This window comes from Crinia signifera, chromosome 1 (assembly GCF_055691185.1).
Source record: "Crinia signifera chromosome 1, ASM5569118v1, whole genome shotgun sequence".
NCBI classification, from domain to species: Eukaryota; Metazoa; Chordata; class Amphibia; order Anura; family Myobatrachidae; genus Crinia; species Crinia signifera.
In genome coordinates this window covers 197,660,540-197,686,874 of record NC_139217.1, presented here as the reverse complement: position 1 = coordinate 197,686,874, position 26,335 = coordinate 197,660,540, and the positions used below count along the sequence as shown (strand labels likewise).

The window sequence follows — 26,335 nt, the reverse complement described above, 5'->3', positions numbered from 1 at the left end:
CAGCACCTAGGTAAGCTGCTGGGCTGCCCCCAGCCCCCGTGCACCCCCATGAGGCGAATAGATGCCGCACACATGCCTCCATTCACCTCCTCCATGCCTCTACTGCTGTCTGCAGAGTACAGCAGACAGCAACGGAGGCTGTGTGCGCCCCCCGTCCAACCTGCGGATGTTGCGGTTCGGAGATTAGGCTTCCCTCACTGATGTAAACGGGAGCGGTGTCGGATGACCCAGCGTCACACAGCGTTTACAATGCCCTCTACCCAGGTCCTGCCCATTTTCAACCGATCAGGACCTGGGTAGAAGTCCTGTGTAAATGAACACGGGTTGACCTTTACACCGCCGCTGAGCCGGGTCTGACCCGCCCGCCGTTGTTTTTTTTAGTTTGTACACACGCTTCTATATATATGTTATACCAAATATATTTGGATTTTGGAACAGAATTGTTTTCAAAACTTTTCTCATCTGTTACCTTGTTACATGGGTGAAATGGGCAGTAAAACAATAAATAATACAGCAAATATTTACAAATGTTTTTAAAAACTTATACTGTAGTGCAAAATGGCATAAAAGTTCCACATTGATTCCACCCATGCCCAATGTGTACATAGTATAATGGACTTTTACTATATAAAATATACTACCGTATTTTCATGATTCATCAATGATTAGAATTATCTACAGGGACACCAGACAGACTGACCACATTTGGGAATCAGTACTGGTAGTAGGGATGTCAATGGGGTCACAAAATAGCATTTTGCAGCATGACCCTCAATAACGATCCACTCTCTTGTCTGAACATGTACAGATGACAGAGTGGGTCGTTATCGACCCCCAGGAGCGTGCATTGTCCATCGGCATGTTTGCACACATTAGGCAATATAATGAGCGATTTCGCTCACAAGGGCTAAAATGAGCGATAGCGTTAATTTTATCACTGTGTGTATGGGGCTTAAGATTAAATATGGTACATTTAGATACATATGGTACATTATTTTAATTTATTTTTGCATAATATACACATTTTATGAGGACTGTGAAACTGTGCAGAGTTGGAAATGTATCTAGCATGCATTTGGAAGTTAACGATTAGAGAGCAGAATATTTTATGTGTGATCCTATAAGTAGTACTTAGGTGGAATCCAACTGCCGATGAATCCATTCAACTGGCCAAATCTGCACGGCAAAATAAATGCTGCAGCCCGATCTAGCACAAAAGTATCTGCTGACGTGAGCAATTTTGTGTAGATTTATTTTTTTGCCAGCTGGGCGAAATGTGTGAGGTGGGGTGCCGATGCCACAATTGACCCCCCCCCCCCCCCTTCAGTAGTGGAAAAGCAGTGCAGTATATATATTTTAATACTTAAAATTAATACTTGTGTTCAACCAGATAAAAAGAAAAGCTGCAAGGTGAATGTGACCTTGATGAAGGAAGATTTAACAAATAAATCCAGATGCTATCACATATGGGAAAATGACCGTAGCCAAAAATCTGGAAAGCGTCCTTTGTATCATGAGATAGCATCTGTTTTTATCGTTGCAAGCCATATAGTCAGATTAGTTTACTATGATTATGATAACGATACCATCCGTGTTGGGTTAGTATGAACTAATCAAGGAAATTGAATACTATGAACAGGAATGAGAGATGCATTACATTTAAAATCCAAGGGTCATTTGATAAGTGTGGTATACATATTATGGTACTTGTGTAGTTTCACGGCGCCAGCGTCTGAGTCCCCTTGCGGGGCTCGCTTCGCTCGCCCACGCTGTGGGCTCGGTGGCTCGCTACGCTCGCCACGCTATCTAAAATCAACTCCATGCCAACATGGATAGTGGGGGTATGAACTATCCATGTTGGCATGGAGTTAAGTTAGTTTTTTTTAGATAGTTTGCCGAGCATACAAACCGGAAGTAGCACGGCGCCATGCTGGCGCCGTGAAACTACACAAGTACCTATATTTGTATACATAATAGTTTACAGGCGTGACTAACTAAATTAGCATTTAATACCTTGGTGTGTTTTGTAGCTCATATCTTCCAACATGTCAAGTGAGTGTATAGGGAAGAGGTCTGTGTCTACATCAAGCAGCCAGTGTGTTTGTGTCACTGGGGAAATATACTAGAATCACATGTGATGTTGCTGTGGGCAACCAATCAGATCCTGTCTACTATCTTCTAGAGGATGCAAAATAAATAAGAAGTAGATTCTGATTGGTTGCCCATAGCAACATAACATGTAAATTACAATACACATCTTAGTAAATTTCCCCCACAGTGTAGACAAGGTAATTAGTCTACCCCAGATTACTCTCTGCTTCCTTCCAACCATACATTCACTGCCATACATATCAGTAACATATACCTCCCCCACATTTGTATTGATCAGGACAAGAAAGTCACCAAAATGATTTTAGGACAGTCGTAGATCTCTTTTAAGTCAGTAATTTATCATTTCTTATAGTCACAAATCAGGACAATAATACATTATTTTTCTGCAGTATGTATTAAATATGAACAGCAAGCATACACATTGCGTAAACAGCTCTCCCTTCATGTCCTTTCAAAGCTTCTGCAACTGTGAAAGTCATCCTCCCTGTCAGATGGCCACTGTGCAGGCACCAATTACAGTTTGGGCATGCACAGTCAGTGAATGCGTCAAAAGATGTGGAGCTCTGTGGACTGTAGTGCAAAGGGGAGAGGGGAAAGAAAAAAATGTAATGGTACTTGTTTCCTAGCACGGCCACCATCGGGGGTAATCGTGTACCTTAACTTAAATTACACGATTACCCCCGATGGACCCGATTTCCTTTGAAATCAGGTCGATTTTGACGGCATTTCACATAGCTAACAATGGGAAATGGCCCATTTCTCATTGTATATCCCCCCCCCCCCTCATTGTGAACGTCACCCCACGATTGACGCCAACCCGAAGCGTGGCGAGCGTAGCGAGCCCGCGAGGGGCGGCAGTATGCATCCTTCGACCTTTTCATACCCCTACTATCCACGTCGGCGTGGAGTTGAGAATATAAAGTGTGGCGAACGCAGCGAGCCACCGAGCCCGAAGCGTGGCGAACGGACGCGTCTACCTGTGAAGTTATACACGTCCCCTCGCCACACTTTATATTCTCAACTCCACGCCGACGTGGATAGTAGGGGTATGAAAAGGTTGGAGGACGCGTACCGCCGCCCATCGCGGGCTCGCTACGCTTCGGGTTGGTGTCAATCGTGGGTGCCGTTGAGGGGGTTAAAATTGGGGTCTGGGGAGACTTTTACATTGAATCCAATGTAAAATAGGGTCCCAGGGACCCTATTCACATTTCAATCAATGTAAAAATCGGGACCATCGCGTCGGTCGCATCGCATGCGATTTGGTCGCATGCGATGCGATCGATGTGATGGGGGAAATTTACTAATGGAAATTTGTAAAAAATAGGTGTATTTGTATCCAGAAATACACTTATTTTTGACATTTACTATCCCGAAAATACGGCAATTCGTATTCGTATTGATAGCACACGAATTGCCGTATTTTCGGGATAGTAAATGTCAAAAATAAGTGTATTTCTGTATACAAATACACCTATTTTTTTTACAAATTTCCTTTAGTAAATTTCCCCCGATGCGTCCGACCCGATCAACATCGGTGTGGCCGTGCTAGGAAACAAGTACCAATGTAATTATAATTTTTAAAAACATCAGTGTCTGCTATGTTACAACAGCTTAAGAGAGCAGGGTAAGAGGACTTTTTTTGGATATGAAAAGATCCCTCTCATGCTGAACATTTTAATTATATAGCAACTATAGTGTGATATACAGGTTGAGTACCCCTTATCCAAAATGCTCAGGCCAGGAGAATTTTGGATAATGGATTATTCAGTATTTTGGAATATTTTAATATTTCAATGATGTCTTTTGAAGTATCTTGTATTTATGCTGTATAAACACATCAACCACATGAAACACACAAAAATATATTTTATTTGTGCATAAAACAAGGTTTCAAAACATGAAACAAAGTTTGTGTACTATTTTAGGATCTGAATTTGGGATCTGGCGGGCTTCTCAGTAGTGCTGTTGCAAATGTCCCCAGTAAGTTTTTAGCTAAAAGATTTTTTTTTTCCACTTTATGGAATGTATGGTTTTCGGAAAAATAATTTGGATAGCGGATATTTGGATAAGAGATACTCAACATATATCATGCTTCCAGTAAAATTGCTGTTGGTATAATGAAAAAGGAAATATCTGTGCTAAAATAAACCTGGTGATATATGGGCTTCAGATCCTTAAATTAAGGATTGCATGGTTCGGGGTAAACTCCTTTTCAAATTCCAAAACAGTTTGGTTTAAGATAACCAGAACTAATACAATCCTGCCAGACAACAGAAGTGACATGGATAGGAGCAGGAAAAACGATAGTATCTCTGAAATGTTGGGAAATATCTTTAGAAGAAGCGGAAGGGGGATAAGGGATTGTTCGGTCCACATATGTTGTATGTCATTTATTGCAATTACGGTATTGGTGCTTCATATTGGGCTTTATTTTGGTTCATTCTTTCTGACAAAATCCTTCTTAGATGGGCAAAACCATGTGCACTGCAGGTGGGGCAGATGTAACATGTGCAGAGAGAATTAGATTTGGGTGGGGTTTTACTTCAAAGTGAGATTTATATTGCAGTGTAAAAATAAAGCAGTCAGTATTTTCCCTGCACAGAAACAAAATTACTCACCCAAATCTAATTCTCTCTGCACATGTTACATCTGCCCCCCCCTGCAGTGCACATGGTTTTGTCCATCTAAGAAGGATTTTGTCAGAAAGAATGAACCAAAATAAGGCCCATTGTTCTATGTCTCTATAGTTTTCCTTACTTAGGGCTGGTGCTCCCTGTCTCTAGGTACATATCATTCAAGTAAAAAGAAGAAAAAAGAAAGAGACCTACTGGTGCTCTCTTTAGGATTATGTTTTCTGGACTTCAATAATAAAAGTAAATTTTTAAGGATTTTTCATTGGAGTCCAGAAAACAAAAACCTAAAGAGTGCACCAGTCGGTCTCTTTCTTTTTGCTTCTATTTTCTTAAATGTTGGGAAGTATACCTGGTTGTAGACTCCATTAAACTATTCCATCAACCAGCCCGAGTTTTCAAAATGTAACTATAATATATGTTTCTGAATTTCTCAAACATTCATTAAAATAGTTGTCAATTTAAATCTCAAGAAATATCATTACGCCTCATTGAAATAAAAAAACTTTTCTAACGTTAATCTCAGAGATTGTTTAATATTGAGACTGTGTACCTTTCAATCATCTGTTTTAGGCAGTCAACTTTTAGGAAGTTAATTGATTGATTTCATATTTTCTTACTAAAATTCATATCAAAAGGCCAAATCCAATTATATTGCAGAAGTCAGAATACATGCTTGTCCACTTATACCCCTTTCACACCGGCCACCTGGCATTTACCTGGCATTTTTGAGTGCTGGGTCATTTTGCCGGGTGCACCCTAACCCCAATTCACACCACCCGCAAATTACCAGGTTAAAGCATTTCAATTTGCTGAAAACCCTGTTTTTTTCTGTGGTGTGAAAGGGTCAACACAGGTCTTAAATCCTGGCTCACCGAACCAGGTCAAGAGCCAGGTTTGTTGCTAGCTTGCCAGTACACATTAAATTGGCTTCAAATTGAAGGGAAACCGACAGTACACAGTATGCACTACGCAAGGCTGCCTAGCGGCATCTATTACAGTTCTTCTATTGTAGCTGATAGGGTTTGCAGGAGTTATGGATGCAGAGAGAGCAGGTAAAGTAGGGCATATTAGGGCATTTGTAAATTGCCTATTAATTAATGTTTTTGGTGCCTGTGATTTATTTGTTCAAAATGTATTGCATGTGTTCTGTGTTCAAATAAGCCAATTGTGAGTAACTTGCACAAGGTTTCCAGTTGTTTGTGAAACTACAGCTTAATAAATGAATTAATAAATCCGCTGATTTGTATATTTAACATAAAAATGTGAGATATTAATTTACTTTGTCAAGATTCAAAATGGCACTTTGGTATTGGTTTTACCTGCAATAAATCTGTCACCTTGTAGCCCTGACATGTTGAAATACTGTAATTTAACGAATTTATGCTTGATAACTTTGATCTTAATCAGCTTAAGTCACTGATTGCAGAAAGCCAGCAATTAGAGAATTTTGACAATCTGCACATACGCAAGCCTGAAACTGCGGTCACAGTCTAAAGCAGTGGTTCCCAACCTTTTTTGTCTCCCGTACCCCTTGATTAGGCTTTTCATTTATGAGTACCCCCTCGTGAAATTTTTAGGGGGCGTGACCTAAAAGGGGTGTGGCTTAACAGGGGCAAGTCATACTGGCAATGATGAGAAAAAAAAAAGTGCAACCACTTGACCACAATATAAGCTCAGCCCATTCTGCGGACAGCATATAAAATAACAGAACCTTGTCAAATCTCTATTACTGAAGCAACAGACATTCCAACGGATCACGTTAGCCTTCCAATAGTGCCAGATACACATATGCCCCCAAAAGTGCCAGATACACATATGCTCCAATGGTGCCAGGTATGCCCGCACAGTGCCAGAAACGGGAATGCCACCACGGTGCCAGGTATGACCCCATGGTACTGGGTATGTGCCCACAGTGCCAACAATGCCCCTACAGTGCCAGCAACAAGTATACCCCCATAGTGCCAGCAACAAGTATGCCCCACAGTGCCAGCAATGCCCCACAGTGCCAGTAACAAGTATGCCCCACAGTGCCAGCAACGCCCCACAGTGCCAGCAACAAGTATGCCCCACAGTGCCAGCAACAAGTATGCCCCACAGTGCCAGCAACAAGTATGCCCCACAGTGCCAGCAATTCCCCACAGTGCCAGCAACAAGTATGCCCCACAGTGCCAGCAATGCCCCACAGTGCCAGCAATGCCCCACAGTGCCAGTAACAAGTATGCCCCACAGTGCCAACAATGCCCCACAGTGCCAGCAATGCCCCACAGTGCCAGTAACAAGTATGCCCCACAGTGCCAACAATGCCCCACAGTGCCAGCAATGCCCCACAGTGCCAGCAACAAGCATGCCCCACAGTGCCAGCAATGCCCCACAGTGCCAGCAATGCCCCACAGTGCCAGCAATGCCCCCATAGTATTTCCCAGCAGCAGCACACTCACCATTGACGCTGCTGCTGGGGAGAGGACAGTCCAGTGTCCCCCTGCCATGTAGCTGCCGCGCTGCAGTGCTTCTCTCAGGGAAGGAGAGTACAGCACACTGCGTATCTCTCCTTCCCTTCAGTGTGACTGGGCTGCCCGTCAATCAAAGTTCGCGGGCCGGCTCCTGATTGGCTGCCGGCCCGCAAGCTCTGATTGATTGGCGGACGGGCGGCCAGTCACATGGAAGCACACTGAGGGGTAGGAGAGATGCGCAATGCACTCTCCTCCCCTCCAGCGACCTGTCTGACTGCCGCGGCCGCCATTACAGGCCGGGCCGCGGCGTACCCCCCAGCGTGTGGACGCGTACACCCCAGGGGTACGCGTACCACAGGTTGGGAACCACTGGTCTAAAGGGACAATATAGCCGTGACAGAATAGGATGGCGATGGAGCATTGTGTTTGTGTGTGTGTGTGTGTGTGGGGGGGGGGGGGGGCGACTGTATAATGTCATCAATGACACATTGTGGGGAGGGACACAGTGTGCTGTGTACCCCCTCCCCCGCAAGCTACCACCGGCAGTTGTATTTATATTTACCATGCAACTAGTTTCAAGTAGTTAAGAATTTTAATTAAACATACCTCCTTCTTTACCTCTTGTTATGTCTCATTCCATCTTGTTTTTATAGTCATAAAGTACTATAATTGTATTTAATATAAGAAACTGTAAAGCAACAATGTTATCTCCATTAAGGCCCATACACACTGGGTGACTTTGAGCTGAAAGTTGCTCAAAACAGCAGGTTTGAGCGGCTTTCAGCTCAAAGCCGCCCTGTATGTATGCCCCAGCGATGAGCGGTGAGCGCTGCTGCACGCTCCCGCATCATCGCCGGGAAAGCCGTTCATCTGCTGGTAATACCAGCGGATGAGCGGCTTTGAGGATGGTTTTTCATAGCTCTGCGCTATGCAAAGCCACCCTCCCCCCGCCATCGGCGACGGGCAGGGGGAAAGGGGCTCAGTGTGTATGCACTGAGCTGCTTCCCCCCCAGCAATGAACGCAATCATCGCTGTCCATACATGCTGGGCATAGTCGCCCAGTGTGTATGGACCTTTAGAATAAGTGAATCTGCTCAAACCAACCAAACACGAGCATTGATTGCCTGAATGCAAATAGATTGTTTGTTTAGTTCATTAATATTGCATAACTGTGTTTTAAGGGGAATTTTAAGTCTGTATCCATTTGGACTAATTAATGACCAATGAAAGATGATCCCCTATAGTTTGGGTAATTCTTATTTTAATACCTAAACAATCAGTATGTTTATTAGGTAGTTTTGTGGGATTATGGGCTGCGAATCTTTGGAGCTTAACGATCAGGTAAACCCCGTTCGTCAGAGTGGCTCCCCGCCCCTGTCCACGGGGTCTAGACTTACTCAGCAATGTGATTGCCGCTGGGAGAAGGAAGCCGCTGACGTCAGAAGCTCTCCCTCACAACGGCCGTACAATGCCATTCTACAGCATGTACACTCGCATCTCATTTGCTGTTGAACTGTATAGTAAATTACTATTAGTAATGGGATGTTTGCACCCAGGCAATGTTTATTGAGGGTGTGTCGTAGTAACAGAGGAAAACAGGAACATACTGTATATGATCTCTGCATCCAACTCAATCACTAAAAAAATGTCAGTGCTCCCACATGGGGAAGCCCAGCTTTTCATGGGCATCCCCATGCAAACGCTGGGCGTTCCCATGTAGATGCAGCAGTGATGTCAGCTGTTGCCCATCCTGTCTTCGCATGGTTGCGAGGGGATATGGCGGCGGGGGGGGGGGGGGGTGTTTCGGCAGGGCGGGCACTTTTGAGACTCGGTGCTTACTGAGACAACCAGAATCAGGCGCCAATTCATATGAAGCCTACATAATCTATCAAGTTATGCTCTGACGCGGTTTTAAGGTTTAGTAAGCTGTTCATATAAGTCCTGTTCTAATACCCATTCATCCATCAGGAAATGCTTAAAAATTAACAAACGATCTGTGTCAATCACATTTTACATCCCACTAAGCCCTTATAAAAGATATTTTGTGAAATCACAGGCTTGGGTACCAGATGGTTATAATTTTTTTTCTGATATAGTAAATTTCCTTCTAGACTTGCGAGCAAAAAATAGTAATTGAGGCCATACATACATATTGGCACCTTCTATCGGGTTTGTGTAAAGTCGGATGCAAACACAAGTACCCCCCCCCCCCCCCAGCAACGCACACACACACACACACACATACTGTATTGTTATACTTCTTTGAACAGTGCGTATGCACCACTCATTTTCACATATGCATAGCCACAGCCCCTTGCACTAAGGGAACTGGAATGGGTGTTGGAGGAACTTTTGCGTGCAGCTAAATACCAGTATAAATTTGTTCACCCAAACTGTGTCCAATGCTGTCTACAAAAGGGAGGCATCCTGTATGTACCTGTCTGGAGGTGGATCCCACCTGGTGCAAAAAACTAAGACCCCCATATATTAGGCCGACTTGTCCGAAAGGACAATTCGACCCCAACTTCTTGATGAAGGCTGAATTGTATGGATCCACACAGATTTGTAAAATAGAATTATTACTGTACATCTATGTAATACAATAGACCACAGGGGTAATAGTACTGCATTAGTAATGCTGTACTCTACATACTTATCTCAGCATGCCTTGTGTGTGTGTCTTCTTGTTATGCTGCTTCCACAGACAGTTGCCATACATTAACAACTACATATATATTGGCAGGGTTTGTTTTTTTACAACCTCAGTTGAAAGGCACATTAAAGCTGGGTACACGCCTAAAGATTTATCTGTCCAATTTGTCTGTTGGGAACAAAAATCTGGCAATGTATGGGAGCAAATGAGAATCAAACATTTGTTACCAAACACTGGAAAACAGACAATTGACACTTAGGCCAAATAGTTAATCAATTTGATCTAATAAATGTATTCCGAATGATAATTTTTGTCCATTTTCTAGCATTTGGAAGGAACTGGTTGATTGTTATTTGAGCCCATATGTTACCAGATTTTTTTTCTCACCAGACAGATTGGACAATACTAATTAAGTCAACTGTGCTAAAACCACACAATCCACGTATTAATGGCTCCACAGCAGAGCTGGATTAAGCGGGTTCTGGGGGGCTCTGGAAGTGCTTTGTTTGCTACACAGCAAAGCACTCACACATCACTGGCTGCCCAAAAGATCTCTGAATCAGACACATAGGGGCGGGGGCCGATTCAGGCCCATTTGTTCAGATCCAAATTTGGCGCCTTCTGTAATGTCTGGGGTCTGCGCATGCGCCAATATGCCCATGTGAAAACCCTAGAAGCAAACTGCTTCAGCGAGTTTCACACTTGCCAAACCATTCATTCCAAAAGGGTAGAGCACACACCGATATAACGATGCCTGCGTGGGCAGGCGACTGACATCACATGACATTAGCTCCTGCCCCCTTTTCTGCGATCTTCAGGCATAATAAAAAGTCAGTCTAAAGTCTAATAGTCAGTCTAAAGTGACTTTTATTAGCGAACGGCAGAAAAATCAATCATTGATGAGCGATCATCGAATGATGTTCGGCCGTGCAAACGCATGTTAACATACGCAGCCTAGCGAACAGGTCTGAATCAGGCCCATAGTTTGGTACAACACACTCGAACAGATTGTGTTCACCATCTTATTTGATCTTCTAGATTACCATCCCCCATATTCATAATATGCAGATGTTTTTTGTTATGCTGCTTACATATTTCCACCCTGTGAATGCTCTGAAGCTCATAGGTTTCAAACAAGGTTGTTCTAGACAATAAGAACACTAAAAATGCCCCCCACCATTGTAGAAATACTTGTGCGCACCCCGCACATTTTTTGTGTTGTTATTGGGAGCCAAATTGTCTGTATGCTCCCTGCATGTGCCTGGCTCTGCAGAAAAAAACAACCTAACACCGCCACAATTGTGCCCCTTACACCATATTTTGCCACACACAGCATTGTCCCTTGCTCCATATAATGCCCCACACAGCAATGTCCGACACCTTATTATTTCCCTTGCACCAAATTATGCGCAAAAGCAGCAATGATGTATGAGGACACGTATAGATTAAGTACACAGAGGGCAAGTCTACAGAACAGCTAGCTGTGCATATTGTGCATATGCACAATTACAGCCGTTTTCATATGTATCTTTTGCTCCAAGGATAGGGTTATGCCCCTTTCAGACCGCACTTAAAAACCGGTATTTTGCAGATTTTTAACTGTTTTAAAGCGGTAATCTGTGCGGTCTGAAACGTGCAGGACGACTTTACCATTTTACAAAAGCTGATTTTGTAAAACGGTTAAAATGGAGGGTCCTACCCGTTTCAGACCCGGTATTTTGGCATCAAAATCGGGTCTGAAACGGTATTTAGGACCCAGCCAATGAGCTGGGTCCTAAATTCAGCGCAGTGAATATTTAATGATCGCTCATTAAATATTCACAGCACTGGAGCAGCCCCCGCTGCCCCGCTCCCCCCCGCACGTGGGTCGACTCCCCCCCCACCCCCCGCAATGTGATAAGAACCCCCCCCCCCCCCCTGTGCAGCCGGTACCTCCGTAAATGCGGATCCCGGCAGTTCAGCATGGTCGGAAGCACTCATGAAGAAAAGTGACTTTCGGAAAATGGCTGCCCCCATACGAAAGACAGTTTTTTAAAACAGGTTTTCTTATGGGGCAGCCATTTTCTGAAAGACATACTGCATACCCTCCAACATTTTGCCTATGGAAACTGGTACAGGGGGCGTGGTCAGTGATATAGGGGGCATGGCCATCGATATAGGGCGTGGTCAGTGATATAGGGGGTGTGGTCAGACATTAATTTTAAATATGTACAGTACTGTCTGGAAGTTTCAGGCTCCGATGGCGTCATGCTCGCCCGCCGCCAGGGCTGGCCACCTCTCCCCTCTCAGGCAGCGCAGAGATTCTCTCCCACAACAGTCTGTGCATGCGGATATGTCCTTTGCCATGAGTGCAGGGTGCGCGGGGCCGGCCCGTGACGTCATGACGCACAGGACCGGCCCGCAATGCACTTTTGGGAACGGGGGAGAGCCAGCGCAGCACCTCCAGGCAGCTGACGGAGCAGAGCCAGGGAGCCCGGAGGATTTTGATTGAGAGATATAGAGAGAGATAACTGACTGCCACAGGGAAGTAAAAAAAACCCGGCACATTAGGTACAATTTTAATTTGCCGGTACAGACTGTTGAAAAACCGGTAATTTCAGTACAGTTGGAGGGTATGATACTGCAGTGCCGGGATCCGCAATTACGGAGGTACCGGCTGCACGGGGGGGGGGGGGGGTGTTTGTTAGCCCTGGGGGGGGGGGGGGGGTTTGGGGGTGCTAACCCGCGGGGGGGTGGGGGGGGAGGGCGCTGAAGACTGGCTTTGACCCTGTTTTTGGAAAGTTTCCAAAAACGGGTCTGCCAGTGTAAAAAAAAACGCACTTAGACGGTAATATACCGCAAGAGATGCGGTGTGAAAGGGGTTTTACCTGGCAGACCCGTTTTTGGAAACGTTTTCAAATACAGGGTCAAAGCCAGTTTTGTGGTCTGAAAGCAGCATTAATGATGTAGTCTATGAAACCAAACATATTGATAGTTGATATTCTGACTGCATAGATGGTAACAACACTGCATACTATATAGGTAAATACCCACATAATAATAATTGCTGATTTGCACCAACTCTGTATTGCACGGCCTGTTTAAGAAAAGTAAAAGGATAGTCCTTATTAGAACGCTAAAGTTAAAACAATTTGTAAAAAATCTATTTAATTAGTGTAGCTGAATGTCCATACTGTCTTTACAGAATAGAGCTGGTTGAACCCAGGTGCTTTTCCAAAGCAGCCACACAAAGAGGACATTTCACAAATGAGGTGTTAAAGCATATGCATTCCGGAGTGATCAGGACTACAAAATGATGCTCCGGAACATGAGAATAAAATACAACAGGCTGTAGTAATTCAGGTAATACCACTATTTATTTAACCTGACTGTTAATTTATTGGTATTGACAGCATTACAAAACACCAAGCAGCTGTTTACAGTGACTTTGGCTGAAGTTGGATCTGGTAAATAACATTAAAATATGACATGCATGAAAAACATTCACTGACATGATTTTACCCTAATAATATCTAGATTACCAACATTAACTTCTAATTGGGGTTGTTCTGGGCTACTATACCTACCAAACATACCTACACCTACAAATACCTACAAAATAAAAACTTCTAAAAAATACCAGTCTTCTATCCTCTTATTGAATGGGATTGAATGGGTAAAGCAGTATGATTATTCACATTATGTAGTATCAGTAAAAAGAAAGATACACTGTGCTAATGTTTTTTTTTCTTATATATAATTTAATATTTTTATCATTTTTTGTAGTTTTTTATTTTTTCATTATTATTTATCATATTTTTTTATTAACTTATTATTTATAAACAGCACCTTATTTGTACTTCCTTTTCTATATTCTTAATATATTCTTAATTTCTTACATTTTAAACATTTGGTGTTACTCACCAAAAATGGTGAAGAACATAAACCATTGACCCATTGAGGTCTTTTACATGTGGCTCCCACCACTTTTTTTCTATAAATAAAAAAAATCAGTGCGCTTGCTGCACAAAACGCTTTTATACGGACCAGCCACAGACCTGGTGCAGCCCGCAAACTCCATCCCACCTTAACATCCAAGCCGCGGCCTCAGGAGTGAAGCCACCATCCAGCGCTTCCAAGCCTATGCAGCGCCAGCTGAAGTGGGGAAAAAGCAGTTTTAACATCCACTGCCAACAGCACCCCTCAACACTTAGCTTAACACTAGAGGTAGGAATAGTGAACAAGTCTGCAAACCACAACAAACCAACTCATAGGGCAGTATTCAATTAGGCTGATTCGCCATGTTCTACGGCGAATGTGTGCTATTTTCGTGCTCAAAGGTGAATCTTTTTACTGAAAAACTGATTTGCCCTATTCAACATGCACTAGTCGCCGACGGCGAACAGTGAATGAAGGACAATTCGCCATCTGATAGTCGCCGTAATTCGCTGTGGTTTTTCAATATGATTCGCCGTGAGTGTATTTAATGATCAGATGGCGAATTGCTTTCTAAGTGATTTTCGCCGTGTGTCACCGTGTAGCAATCACCATCTTTTTATGGTGAACTGAACTGTGATGTTTTAAAATAAAGGTGTTTTTTTTTTTATTATTTGGTGTAAAAAAATCTGTATCTGTAAGGGGCATGCTTTTTTTTTCTCATGTGCTTACTGCACATGAATATATATATATATTTTTTTTTTTACACATAAGCCAGCATTAAATATTCATATATTCACTTCACACTGCTCCCGCTCATTACATATGCACGATCGGGAGCAGTGCAGTGGCTCCCTACCCCAGTCCCCTGCCAGCTCTCCCTGCTTCTGCCCCACAGTGTCCAGCGCAGGCAGGGAGGCTTCCATCTCCCTGCCTGCCGCCGTCCCTGTTCGCTGCAGGGGTTAAAATTCACCATCTGGGGCAGCGAGCCCCTGCGGCATTGAATACAGTGACAGGGAGGGCTTGCAGCGAATGCTCCAGCCCTCCGGAACAGGGCGACTTTGCAGCGAATCCTAAACAGGATTCGCTGCACATCGCGATTATTCACATTGAATACTGCCCATAAAGAGTTGTAAACATTTCATAAATATTATTTCACCATTTTTACTTACAGGTGCATTCTTTAATTTCTTTCCTCTTAACCTTTTTTTACTTTTTATTTTTTGCTGTTACAAAATTACTGATATTTTTACACCCACCACTTAGAGCTCATTTCAACCTGTTAACTCTAATTAGGAAAATCAATTCAGATAATAGCATAGTTGCTTACATTCTGCAGGAGACACTCTGAAATAACAGTAATCTCCCTCTCTTCCTCATTAGTCTAGCAATCTCCCTCACATTACACTGTTACATTTTTGGGGAAAAAAGGAATGAGAGACAGATACATTTACATTAAATCATCAGCGCCATTTCCCAGCACTTTACTAAGTATACTAGCTCCTACTAACTGCTTTGGGGCTCATCTACATTTGGATATAAGTCATAATAAAAGATTCCTCTCAGATGTAGCAGTACACACCCACGCTTCTAGGTGCCACTTTCACAATCTCTCTTTCACAATCTGTCCACATATGGAACTAGACATGCCTTTTGGGTGAAGCATGACATGCCCCCTCAATGGGGCGCTGTGCAAAATTCTACCAACTATAATCTCCCTGAAACTAGTTTTCAAAAGTAGGCAAGTATGGACAACAGACATTATGGTTTAGATTTACAAGGTACCTGCCATGAATTAGAGATCAAGAAATTCTAAAAGGTATTAATATAAAAGCCTATATAAGTGCATGAATAAGATATGTGCTTTATTGCATACTTTAAATGACACAAATGTTTATGTTAGTATGAGGTACTGTAGGTTATATAAAGAAACACACTGCTGTAGAGCTGATTGGTTAAATCAAGGTTAGTTAAAGAGCCTTCATCTGACCAATCAGCGGTCAGGGCAGAGTAAACATAGCAATATCCTGTATGTGTTCTCTGGATTTTCTGAGGAAGATGAGACATTAGAAAAGAAGGAGGGAAATTTGTGCTACTGTACATTAGAAAATTTGGTACTTGTTTCTTAGCACGGCGCCCATCTGGTCCCATCGCATGCCTTAACTAAGGTATGCGATGGGACCCGACCAACCCGATTTCGGGCTTTTTATTGAGGTTTCCCGACAAATGTAAAATCGGGTCCATCGCATGCCATTATAATGGCATACGATGCAACCGACGCGACCGACCCGATTTTACATTGTAAGCATTGTATGTAATGTTAAAATCCTATGTAAAATCGGGTCCATTGTATGCCATTATAATGGCATACAATGCAACCAATGCGATGGACCTGATTTTACATAGGAACCAATGTTAAATGGCCCCCCATACCCAATTTTTGATTGTATACCCCCCCCCCCCAGTGTTAACGCCACCCCACGATGAACGCCAACCAGAAGCGTGGTGAGCACAGCTGGCCCGCAAGGGGCGGCGGTACGAGTCCTCCGACCTTTTCATACCCCCACTATCCACATTGGCGTGGAGTTGATTTTATATAGTGTGGCGAGCGCAGCGAGCCACCGAGCCCGAAGCGCGCCGAGCGCAGTGAGCCCCGCGAGGGGACGCATAATACCTGTGAAGTAATGCGCGTCCCCTCCCGCGGAGCTCGCCACACTATATAAAATCAACTCCACGCCGACATGGATAGTGGGGGTATGAAAAGGTCGGAGGACGCATACCACTGCGCTCACCACGCTTCGGGTTCACGTTGATCGTGGCGTGGCGTTAACAATGGGGGGGCATAGAATGAAAAATGGGGTCTGGGGGACATTTAACATCGGGGCCAATGTAAAATCGGGTCTCAGGGACCATTTAACATTGGTTCCAATGTAAAAAATCGGGTCGGTTGGGTCAATCGCATTGCATGCAATTTGGTTGCATGCGATGCGATTGGCCCGATTTTTGCAACCCGATGGCATACAATTAAAATCGGTGGCGCAGTGCTAGGAAACAAGTACCGAAAATTTTAATGGGACAGTCCAGCTTGAGGGATATGTACTGTCATCCTTACACTGGGAATAGTTATGGAAAAAGATAGTAACTCATAATGGTCTCCTGAAGCATAAATGAATCCAAAGGGAAAACAAAGTATAATATTTTCCAAATATCAAACTGCATATGTATCTGCATTTTACACTAATAATAATTTCACTGAGCACATTAATGTGAATACTGTACATTTTGTCCTTATCGAATCAATTTGTAAATACTATCTGAAACCAGTGAAACATTTATAGATATGGGGCGGTAAGCAATAACGGAAAATTGCAGCAAAAACCTTGTTTTCAGGATTTTACCACATTTCCTGATGCACTAAACCACACACGCCGGGGGTTCAGGGCTACCCTATTGAAACGGAATGGGATCATTCGTCAGACTGCATTTAGGTCTACAGTCATTAGGTCGACCCCACTAGGTCGACTGGCAGGAAGGTCGACCTGACTTAAGGTCGACATGGGCCAAGGTCGACATGACTTAAGGTCGAATTTGCATAAAGGTCGACATGAGGAAGGTCGACTGGTCATAAGGTCGACATGGGTTTTTCACTGTTTTTTTATCCGAATGTCGACACAGTCGACAAGGACACAGTTGGCAATGAGAATCGGACCCTCGCATCGCTCGCTTCGCTCGCCATGCTTCGGGCACGGTGCCTCGCTGCGCTCGGCACACTATTTTATTCTCCCACCACGCCCTAGTGGATGGTAGGGCATGAAATACCGCCTGTCGGCACATGTCGGCTCAAAAAACAGTGAAAAACCCATGTCGACCTTATGACCAGTCGACCTTCCTCATGTCGACCTTTATGCAAATTCGACCTTAAGTCATGTCGACCTTGGCCCATGTCGACCTTAAGTCAGGTCGACCTTCCTGCCAGTCGACCTAGTGGGGTCGACCTAATGACTGTAGACCTAAGTTCATTCTAATAGATGACCGCATCCCATTGAAACCTACAAGGTTTTTCTTTTTTTATAGTTCAATTAGCTGCTACTGACCTTATTTTCAGTTGGCCAGTTTGCATATTGTTATTAGGGCTCTTCTGGAATATCAGGGGAAATTCTGGAAATCTAGAGTGACATCCAAGACTTACAGAAGAGTCTGCGAATCAGTCTGTAGCAGAAACACACAGAGAAGTAGTGCATGCAACTTGGTCATGCCGTGCTCATTATGATGCAATTTCCATCACCACACTGTGGTGTCCGAGGCTTCACAATACTGGACTCATTGCTATGTTCCAGCAGTCATTGAGGCCATTAAAGCATCACATGACACCTTCCTTTATTTGACACATACTATACAGAATATTGTCAACAAAAAACTAAACACCAAAACACCACTGTCACCCATTTGTCTGCCCCTCCCCCTTATAAATGTAAGCTCTAACAAGCAGGTCCCTCTTCCCTTATGTGCCCTCTTTACTTACAGTATGTTAGTATTATTATTTTTTAAGCATGTTAATTTATATATTGGTACTCTTTACCTAGAAGGGCGCCAGCGATTGGAATCGCGGGCGTCGGGGGTAAAAATCGCGGTCATCGCGGGCATCGCGGGTAAATCGCGGGTACATAAAAATCTGCTACCCGCGATGACCGCGATTTTCCCATAGGGAACAATGTTAAAAAGGCTGATTGAGCGCGATTTTCATGTAAAATGCCTCAATGCCCGCGATTTGGCCATAGGAATCAATGTTAAATGGGCTACAGAGCCCAAATAGGCACAATTAACCCTTAAATGTCCCCCCAAATTTTTAACGCCACCCCACGATCCACGCCAACCCGAAGCGTGGCGAGCGCAGCGAGCCCGCGAGGGGCGGCGGTACGCGTCCTCCGACCTTTTCATGCCCTACTATCCACGTCGGCGTGGAGTTGAGAATAGAATAGTGTGGCGAGCGCAGCGAGCCACCGAGCCCGAAGCGTGGCGAGCGCAGCGAGCCCCGCGAGGGGACGCGGATACCTTCACAGGTAAACGCGTCCCCTCGCGGGCTTCACAGGTGTCCGCGTCGCCACGGACACCTGTGAAGCCCGCGAGGGGACGCGTATAACTGTGAAGGTATCCGCGTCCCCTCGCGGGGCTCGCTACGCTCGCCACGCTTCGGGCTCGGTGGCTCGCTGCGCTCGCCACACTATTCTATTCTCAACTCCACGCCGACGTGGATAGTAGGGCATGAAAAGGTCGGAGGACGCGTACCGCCGCCCCTCGCGGGCTCGCTGCGCTCGCCACGCTTCGGGTTGGCGTGGATCGTGGGGTGGCGTTAAAAATTTGGGGGGACATTTAAGGGTTAATTGTGCCTATTTGGGCTCTGTAGCCCATTTAACATTGATTCCTATGGCCAAATCGGGTCCATTGAGGCATTTAACAGTAAAATCGCGTCGGTCGGGCCATTTAACATTGATTCCTATGGGAAATCGGGTGCATCGCGTCGCGGGCATCGCGGGTACATTTATGGACGGCCGCGACGCGACCGACGCGATTTCCATGTTTAACATGGGTTTCAATGGGAAATCGCGGGCATCGCGTCGGTCGCGTCGCGGCCAGACATAAATGTACCCGCGATCACCACGACGGGCGCCCTTGTCATTATACAGTACATCCATGATGGCTGCCCTGTCTTGGTACTTCTGTGCAACAATCTGCATAACTAATAATTCTGTGTGCATCATGTACTTTGTATTTCATGTTTTCAGTTTACCCACTATAATTCGTTGTAAGACAACCAAGATGCCATTTTTGTAGTATAGGGGTAATTCAATTGTGGGTGAATGGTGCGAAGTGCCATTGCCGAGGCATATAAACACTGGTACTGGAAGCCCAACTCGCACTCTACGCCTTACTGATTCACACCTTGAGGGGTAGTGAAGCCTATTAAAGAAGATCCCGCTGCTGTAAATGTGGCGAGAGCATCACTGGTAATTGAATTCTCCAATAATCTCTTTTCTTCAGATGAAAAATGGGTACTCTTTACTTAGTAGGGCGCCCGTCGCGGTCATCGCGGGTACATTTATGTCTGGCCGCGACGCGACCGACGCAATGCCCGCGATTTCCCATTGAAACCCATGTTAAACATGGAAATCGTGTCGGTCGCGTCGCGGCCGGCCATAAATGTACCCGCGATGCCCGCGACGCGATGCTCCCGATTTACCATAGGAATCAATGTTAAAAGGCGCGATGGACCCGATTTTACTGTTAAATGGCTCAATGGACCCGATTTGGCCATAGAAATCAATGTTAAATGGGCCACAGAGCCCATTAACCCTTAAATGTCCCCCCAAATTTTTAACGCCACCCCACGATCCACGCCAACCCGAAGCGTGGCGAGCGCAGCGAGCCCGCGAGGGGCGGCGGTACGCGTCCTCCGACCTTTTCATGCCCTACTATCCACGTCGGCGTGGAGTTGAGAATAGAATAGTGTGGCGAGCGCAGCGAGCCACCGAGCCCGAAGCGTGGCGAGCGCAGCGAGCCCCGCGAGGGGACGCGGATACCTTCACAGGTAAACGCGTCCCCTCGCGGGCTTCACAGGTGTCCGCGTCGCCACGGACACCTGTGAAGCCCGCGAGGGGACGCGTATAACTGTGAAGGTATCCGCGTCCCCTCGCGGGGCTCGCTACGCTCGCCACGCTTCGGGCTCGGTGGCTCGCTGCGCTCGCCACACTATTCTATTCTCAACTCCACGCCGACGTGGATAGTAGGGCATGAAAAGGTCGGAGGACGCGTACCGCCGCCCCTCGCGGGCTCGCTGCGCTCGCCACGCTTCGGGTTGGCGTGGATCGTGGGGTGGCGTTAAAAATTTGGGGGGACATTTAAGGGTTAATTGTGCCTATTTGGGCTCTGTAGCCCATTTAACATTGATTCCTATGGCCAAATCGGGTCCATTGAGGCATTTAACAGTAAAATCGCGTCGGTCGGGCCATTTAACATTGATTCCTATGGGAAATCGGGTGCATCGCGTCGCGGGCATCGCGGGTACATTTATGGACGGCCGCGACGCGACCGACGCGATTTCCATGTTTAACATGGGTTTCAATGGGAAATCGCGGGCATCGCGTCGGTCGCGTCGCGGCCAGACATAAATGTACCCGCGATCACCACGACGGGCGCCCTTGTCATTATACAGTACATCCATGATGGCTGCCCTGTCTTGGTACTTCTGTGCAACAATCTGCATAACTAATAATTCTGTGTGCATCATGTACTTTGTATTTCATGTTTTCAGTTTACCCACTATAATTCGTTGTAAGACAACCAAGATGCCATTTTTGTAGTATAGGGGTAATTCAATTGTGGGTGAATGGTGCGAAGTGCCATTGCCGAGGCATATAAACACTGGTACTGGAAGCCCAACTCGCACTCTACGCCTTACTGATTCACACCTTGAGGGGTAGTGAACCCTATTAAAGAAGATCCCGCTGCTGTAAATGTGGCGAGAGCATCACTGGTAATTGAATTCTCCAATAATCTCTTTTCTTCAGATGAAAAATGGGTACTCTTTACTTAGTAGGGCGCCCGTCGCGGTCATCGCGGGTACATTTATGTCTGGCCGCGACGCGACCGACGCAATGCCCGCGATTTCCCATTGAAACCCATGTTAAACATGGAAATCGTGTCGGTCGCGTCGCGGCCGGCCATAAATGTACCCGCGATGCCCGCGACGCGATGCTCCCGATTTACCATAGGAATCAATGTTAAAAGGCGCGATGGACCCGATTTTACTGTTAAATGGCTCAATGGACCCGATTTGGCCATAGAAATCAATGTTAAATGGGCCACAGAGCCCATTAACCCTTAAATGTCCCCCCAAATTTTTAACGCCACCCCACGATCCACGCCAACCCGAAGCGTGGCGAGCGCAGCGAGCCCGCGAGGGGCGGCGGTACGCGTCCTCCGACCTTTTCATGCCCTACTATCCACTAGGGCGTGGAGTGAGAATATAATAGTGTGGCGAGCCCGAAGCATGGCGAGCGCAGCGAGCCCCGCGAGGGGACGCGGATACCATCACAGTTATACGCGTCCCCTCGCGGGCTTCACAGGTGTCCGTGGCGACGCCGACACCTGTGAAGCCCGCGAGGGGACGCGTCTACCTGTGAAGGTATCCGCGTCCCCTCGCGGGGCTCGCTGCGCTCGCCACGCTTCGGGCTCGGTGGCTCGCTGCGCTCGCCACACTATTCTATTCTCACTCCACGCCCTAGTGGATAGTAGGGCATGAAAAGGTCGGAGGACGCGTACCGCCGCCCCTCGCGGGCTCGCTGCGCTCGCCACGCTTCGGGTTGGCGTGGATCGTGGGGTGGCGTTAAAAATTGGGGGGGACATTGAAGGGTTAATTGTGCCTATTTGGGCTCTGTGGCCCATTTAACATTGATTCCTATGGCCAAATCGGGTCCATTGAGGCATTTAACAGTAAAATCGCGGTCAATCAGCCTTTTTAACATTGTTCCCTATGGAAAAATCGCGGGCATCGCGGGCATCGCGGGCATCCCGATTTACCCGCGATGACCGCGATGACCGCGATTTTTACCCCCGACGCCCGCGATTTCAATCGCTGGCGCCCTTCTAGGTAAAGAGTACCGAAAAATGTTTTAAACCTTGTAAAGATAGTGTTCATTCTAGCACCTGCCAGCTTTGAAAACCCATGCAGTTTCTGTTCCCTGCCTGGGATGTCGCTGTTTGCTGTGGTGTTTCTATCACAGATCTGGTTTGCATATCAGTACTGCTATACAGACCACACTGTGCTAGAAGCACTACAGCAGACAGCGATACCCCAGGCAGGGAAGAGGAACTGCATGGGTTTTCAAAGCTGGCGGGTGCTAGAATGAACACTAAAAGACCTGGCGTGCTTAAGCACGGATCGCTCAACACACATCTCTGCAAACCAGCAATGCACCCGCGATGTGTGCTAATTGATCCGTGCGGGCCCTGATGACTAGATTTTGATTGCATGCTGTCAAGATCTAGTCAGGTGATAGCGACACGTGGGAATGCACATCACCGTCCCCGGGGGGGCCTACAAAACGGAGCAATCCATGCTTTATTTCTAAGCGATTAAGACAGATCACTTATAGGGCCTACACACATAGCGAGTATGCTGAGCGATGTGAGCTATGCTAGATTGCTCAGCACACACAGAGATGTGTAGTGCTGTGTGCTGAGCGAGCTGACAGCGCCAGTGTTCTCTGGTGAGACAATATTGATGGTTCCTGATCATTATTCATTCTGTCGGCGATAGCGATGCGCAGGGCCGCGCACCTATATCGGTGGCCCCTACACACACAGCAATGTAGTCTCATTTTCTAAGCCATCTGACTAAAATCGCTAAAAATCGCTATGTGTATAGGCCCTATTAAGTGTGTATGTCACTTTAGAGAAAAGTGTTATACGAATATTTATTATTATCATCAGTAATATTATTATTAGGTTGCCCACAGCTATAGTACATAATATGATGGCTGGGTTACCGTCAATGGATGTCACCTCGAAATAGAAAACAAAGGCATTTATCAGAGCTGCAAGATGATGAATGACTATCAAGGAATATGTGGAACAATACAATTGAAGCACCATATATCATCTCTATGCAGTTGTCAAAATACTTTCCATTCTTCTACAGCATTAGCTGCTACCCCATGTATATAAGAAAATACAAAGTATCTGTAGAGGAGTATACTACAGTACCTTTATGCTTTCCTGCCAGTGGATTATGATCTGGTACATTTGCTGGAGTGACAGTATAGATGACGTCACTGTACTCAGCACACTGCCACTGTCTGATGCTGCACAGTGTATAATGTCACAATTAATATAATACACAAAACAAACAATTGAAAACAAATCTAGTTTCTGATATACTGTAGAGCAAATTTGTATTAGTGATAAATACCATATTTACCGTAGTTCCTACAATATCATATATGGGCAACTAATACTACTTAAGTTAATCACTATGGCCCTTATTCTGATCGGTGCGGCCGGATCCGAATATGCGGCCAGGACCGTGCGTGCGAAACCCCGCCTTCCATACGGATCGCCAACTCCGTCCGTACGCGGTAAGAAGCTGGCCGAACGGACCGCACGTGTATTTTTCACGGAATACGCCTCCTCCATCTCAGGGAACCTCCCCCATCATTCGATGGTCGCAGACCATCGAATGCAGGACCGAGTGGTCCACCAGCTCCCGCAACCTCAGACCACACGGACATTTTTCCGTGCAAAAGCAGGGATCTGGGTGGGCAGCTGACATCCAACGATGTCATATGTCCGCCCCCTACACGTGCGTCAAGACCGCATTACCATACGTACGCCCAGCGTTTGCATGGGAACGCCCATGAAACGCGGGGCGTATGCATATGGTAATGAGCCCAAATAGCCCTTCACGCCCCTCTCCACCCCCTGTTCGTAGTGTTCACATTTCATGCGGGATTTGGCCGTACGCCCCGCTCGCACATGCGCAGAGACGCCTCTGCACATGTGCAGACACAAAACATCGGCGGCACGAACGCACGCGGATATTACCGCACCAACCAGAATAAGGGCCTATATTATGAGTGTGCCAGGCAGTACTTGACAATTGTACAATAGGTTGATAAAAAATTGAACAACATATTTACATATGCACCATTAATTTAGGTCTCCAGTTACCTTACAGCTGTGTAGCCATACTTCACTGGATGTTATTCTAGAACTGAGAAGAGCATCCCAAACTCACTGTGTCTATGGTTTCTTCATTAGGATCACTAAATACAGTTAAATAATTAAGGCTATCCATAGTATTATGTTCATATTTGCATTTGCTACATTCAAGTCAGTGTTTAATTGTCCTGTGGCAGATTCATACTAAGGTACAGGGAATATAAGAAATACTATAGGGACAGGTTTCACATAGAATGTACTTATCAGGAAGTGAATAACAATAATCTACAAATAATCTAAATCAATGTATTTGCCTTCTAAATAAACCAACTGCAACCATAGCAATACAGTGTTGTACTGCTGGACAAAAGCCCACAAAACTTACACAAAATATATAGGTTACTGCCAAGCACTGCATTAATGTATCTAGTGGCAAGAAATCCTTCACACTTTCTACACAACAGGCAGCCCCTGAGAGCTGGCTACATCCCAAGCCAGACAACATGCAGATGCACACTTCCTCTGTGTGCCAATCATTTCCACGGAGAATTAGTGTTACCTGGTGAACAATAAAGGCTGGTAATATGGCATATGATATGATAGAAGATTTCCTATAGCAACGTGGGGTAAAACAACATCATGATGAGGAATATAGTATCACCTGCTCATAGGTCAGCTCCATGTAAGCAGACAGGCACTATGCAGTGACATCCATTCCCCAGTGTACATGGATGGACCCTCTCTCACTGGCCATTAGCACATCCACACTGCAGGCACCACTGGTCACATAAGCATCTGACTGCAAATAAGACATATCCACATCTGTGCATTGAAGTATTCCCTGCATAACTGGCAGGCAGCACTTTCTATTATTAAAGTCATATTGATCACATAAGGAATACTGTACATGTCCCTGCATAATGATTCATTCTGCTGTAGCCCGGGTAAGGTCATCAGCCCTCTTTCTGGTATGCAGACATACAGTATGAATCTGCTTGTGCTGTATGTGAAGATGTTAATCCCCCTCGTCTGATCTTTTTTTTTTTAAGCAACTATTATTAAGACGCTATTATGCAAGTCTGCTGTAAATACATATAAAATACTGTACATCCCCAATAGAGTTATTACAGCAATTCAGTTGCCACAATATATAAACATATCTTACCCTTAATCCTGAACACAGAAAAGCCAGCGTTGACCTTGCAGATAAATTCATCATTTTGCACTACACGATCTCATATGGTAAATGATAATCCAATAGTAAATGAGGTGTCACTGGTGATATCCTAGCGCAAGCTTACCATCCATGGACGTTAGAGGGAAGGAAAGGGAATAACATGGGTTCTTCGAAGCCACAGGGTAGTGAGGGGAATAATGCTGCAGCTGGCCCCTGCTAATCAGCGCTGTGTGCCCGGTGTGTGTGTGATGTGCTTCTCGGAGCGTCCCTCCTCCCGCAGGAGATGTGCCCGGCAGCAGCGGCAGCTCCACAGCGCCCGCCCATGTAATGCTGCTGCCGCCTGTCACTCACCTCTGGGAGGGCACCTCTCCTACACCACTGCCTCCACCACTACTACTCCATATCGCTGCTGACCCACACTATTATTCCACACACTACCTCCCCACATCACTGCTTGCACCACTGCTACTCCACACCGCTACCTCCACACTGACACAGCTACCTACATACCACTGGCTCCCCACACTACTATTCCACACACTGTCCATATCACTGTTTCCACACACTACTACTCCATCCACTCATACTCCACATCACTGCCTCTGATACTACTACTCCACACCTCTGCCTACACACTGACACTGCTACCTATACACCATTGCCTCCCCACACTATTAGT

The 26,335-nt window shown here is 45.6% G+C and overlaps 1 protein-coding gene across 6 annotated transcripts in view; it reads right to left on the bottom strand.

The window, feature by feature from the left end:
• The window catches only part of GPRIN3 (GPRIN family member 3), a 136,216-nt gene extending 110,185 nt beyond the window's left edge, over positions 1-26,031 (bottom strand). For 2 of the 6 annotated variants that reach the window (XR_014472935.1, XM_083179114.1), the window contains exon 1: positions 25,645-26,030. The gene's annotated coding sequence lies outside the window, so the exon portion shown is untranslated. Of the gene's footprint in view, positions 1-25,140; positions 25,253-25,644 lie in introns of those variants that run through there. The other 4 variants (XM_083179116.1, XM_083179117.1, XM_083179115.1 and 1 more) reach the window with 3 other exon arrangements.
• Between the last annotated feature and the right edge of the window lie 304 nt (positions 26,032-26,335).